Source organism: Tupaia chinensis, unplaced genomic scaffold (assembly GCF_000334495.1).
Source record: "Tupaia chinensis unplaced genomic scaffold, TupChi_1.0 Scaffold140400_1, whole genome shotgun sequence".
Classification (NCBI taxonomy): Eukaryota; Metazoa; Chordata; class Mammalia; order Scandentia; family Tupaiidae; genus Tupaia; species Tupaia belangeri.
The window spans coordinates 123609-126898 of NW_006200277.1; the positions used below are offsets into that span (position 1 = coordinate 123609).

General features: G+C 51.9%; 1 long non-coding RNA gene across 1 annotated transcript in view; it reads right to left on the reverse strand.

Moving 5' to 3' along the window:
- Nucleotides 1-682: 682 nt before the first annotated feature.
- The window catches only part of LOC102488216 (uncharacterized), a 4832-nt gene continuing 2224 nt past the window's right edge, over nucleotides 683-3290 (reverse strand). Inside the window, exon 3 of the long non-coding RNA XR_003546889.1 lies at nucleotides 683-2552. This is a non-coding gene — a long non-coding RNA (uncharacterized LOC102488216). The remainder of the gene's footprint in view (nucleotides 2553-3290) is intronic.

Genomic DNA, 3290 nt, shown 5'->3' on the forward strand with positions numbered 1-3290 from the left:
GCACAGTAAGGCTTGTCCGTCCTGTGGGGTGACCCGGCTTCTCGGTTCTGACTAGGTCATGAGCAGATCAGTGAAGAAGCAGTGGCTTTTCTGGAACATGCCGTCAGAGGAACAGTACTCTTGCATGAGCCACGTGAAGATGTAAGAAGGAGGCAGAGGAGCCCGCGAGGAAAGCGAGTCCGCCGAGAACCCGGGCTGGAGGCTGCAGCATCTCTCGCACTGTTTTTTCAAAGGCTAACACTTTTGGGAACCAGCAGTTAGCGTAATGGCTATGCCGCTGGACTCCCACGTAGTCGACCGCGGTTCGTGTCCCAGACCCGGTGGCTTAAACTCACGCTGGGCGCGTGTGCGTGCGTGCCCAAGATCCCGAGACGAGAATGGAGGAGAAGGGATTGTGGCGTGGCCATCCCCCCTAGGGGATGATTTCTGACTTTCTATCTCTGTCTCTCTCTGTCTGTCTGGCGAGCACACATGCCCTATAGTGAAAATCTCTCCAAAAAAAAAAAGGCTAACACTTTTTCCTAAGGAACTGCGAAATATTTACTGACATTTGACAGTTCTCTCGGTAACACAGTCAAGATCCCGAGACGAGAATGGAGGAGAAGGGATTGTGGCGTGGCCATCCCCCCTAGGGGATGATTTCTGACTTTCTATCTCTGTCTCTCTCTGTCTGTCTGGCGAGCACACATGCCCTATAGTGAAAATCTCTCCAAAAAAAAAAAAAGGCTAACACTTTTTCCTAAGGAACTGCGAAATATTTACTGACATTTGACAGTTCTCTCGGTAACACAGTTGGAACATGGACACTCGAGCTCTGCGGAGTGCCTTGGCGGAGGTTCTGTCTACACCACACAGCAGGAGGGGCTCATCAGGAAGCTGTTGGTGCACCTGACCACGCCGGCTAACGACAGTCTCCACGGAGCCTCCCTGGAACCGGAGATGAAACAGCACACGACGTCGCGTGCAGTTACACTTTTAATCAAAGCACAGGGGAATTCTCTGACGTCAGCCTCCACCTTGTGCCGCGGTGGAGACGTCCACCCAGGGCTGGCAGTGCTCAGCTTTACTCCAGAGCTGTCTCTGTTGCAATTCAGTCTTCATTCACCAAAGTGACCCACAATTCACAGAGTGGTGACGGACTGTTCTTTGTCTCAATTGGAGTCGACACTGAAAGCACCGAGGATTGTCCGTCCTCACGAGAAACGACAGACAGCCTGTGCCGGACCTTCAAAGCCATGGCCACACCCGACATTGTCCCCTTACGCCAGCCCCACGCCAGCCACTGCTCACATAGTAGGGCTTGTCTTTTGGTAACGGAACGGCCTGTCTAACGTGAATAATGCTCTAGTCAGCCTCTTTATTCCTGTGTCCGTTTCTACCTAAGCCGTGGAAGAGGGATCCGCAGGACCGAAGCCACGGTAGGCATGGGCCATGATGGGGGACTCCCGGGGAACACTGGCCCATGTCCCTGAAGTGTGGAATGTGGGAAGTTTGAAGGGTGAAGCACTGACATCGTATTTGTCCGGAGTGCAACAAAGGCACTGTCCTAGACAGCGAGGAGGCCGACACCGCAGGGGGAGGAGATGAACTGCCTACTTTGTTATTAAGGCCAAGGCTCGGGTCCGATTGAAATCCAAAGTGAAACGTCCTTGATATTAACGCAGCTGGGACAGACTAGACAGACTCCATTTCCTACTGGAGTAGGCTGGCAATGCTGGGGGGAGGGATAGGGATGGAAGAAGGGCTCGAACACAGGACCTCCTCACAAGCACACTGCGTGCATTCCCCACACCCTGCGCGGCACAGCCAGCACCTTCCTCGTGAGGTCCAGATGGCACTGAAGCCATTTCCAGTGGGGTTCTCTTTTATTTGCAGGGTAAATAGGAAAGGACTTCTGATCCCAAACCTTGCTAATGCAGAGGCAAGGCTGCGTTTTCAGGGTATGAGAGGTAAGGGACCAGGGTCTGCATCTCCCCTCGAAGAGCCCAGCCCTCGCGGCCCAGGGAAGTGATGACACGAGAAACGGGTTCCTGCGATGGGGCGGGCACCTTTGCCACCCTGGGAGCTTCGCCATGTTTGAAAACGAGCGTGTTCTTTAGTTTGCCATGGCGATCGCCAAGCGGGTAAATCGATACAGTCGGAGGTCAGTTCATTACCGTCCAGGTCCCTTTTTAAGGGTAGCAGATATCCTCACAGAGAAGCGGGGAGAGGCAAAGGCAGACGAAGACACGAAAGCACAGGCTGGAAATGCGTGGATTCAGAAACCAGTGGAAAGAAAGCAGAGCTTTAAAAGAGCCTTAAATTATTCACATGCCGCACCACGGGGAAGCAAGGTTTCTCTGGACCACTCCTTGTCAAAAGTTCTGCTGTTTCCAGAAATAGCGGACTTAATTAAATGTGCAAGGCACACTCGAGTGCCCCGACTGCCACACACGGGGACTCGGGAGCCACTGAGAAGACTGCAGGGAGCACCTGGCCTAGCAGGCTCAGAGACGAATGGAGAAAGCTGGTCTTCGGGGCCAGAGCACGCAGGGCTGGTGTGCCTCAGAGAGCTGTCACAGCCGGACACGCATCATGGGGAAAGAACAATGTTGAAAGATCAGACATTAAACAAGCTGCAAAAGATTTAGGTTCTTTTAAACTCCTTATATGTGCCAAGGTAGTTCACATGGATTATCTTCATTAAATCTTAAAACAATTCAGACAACATGGATATTATTGCCTTATTTTTTTATTTTTATTTTTTTGAGAGGTTTTTGCTATAGGGCGTATGCTCACCAGAAAGACAGAGAGAGACAGAGAGACAGAAAGCGAGAAATCACCCCCCAGGAGGAATGGCTACACCTCAATTCCTTCTCCTCCATTCTCCTCTTGGGATCTTGGGCACACACGTACACATGCCTGGTATGAGTTTAAGCCACCCGGCCCAGAACTCGAACTGCGGTCAGCTACATGGGAGTCCAGCAATATAGCCATTACACCAACTGCTGGTTCCAACTATTGCCCTATTTTTAAGACACATAAGCTGAGACTTGGAGGAGGCCAAAGGTAATAGTGTGCTCAAACCCAGGGTTCTGACGGCAAGCCCACAGCCACTTCCGTTACACCTACTGGCTGTCCCTGCGATGAAGACATGCAGTCAGTGCGTGCTGTCCCTGGTCAGCAGAAGTCTCTGGCAGTGCACTGGAAATACTCCACCCATTTAACCGAATAAGCACATCTTTGAATAGCACGGTTAGAACAGACTTGGGTGTTCAGGAGCGTAAGACCGTGTGGAGCATCCAAGTGAT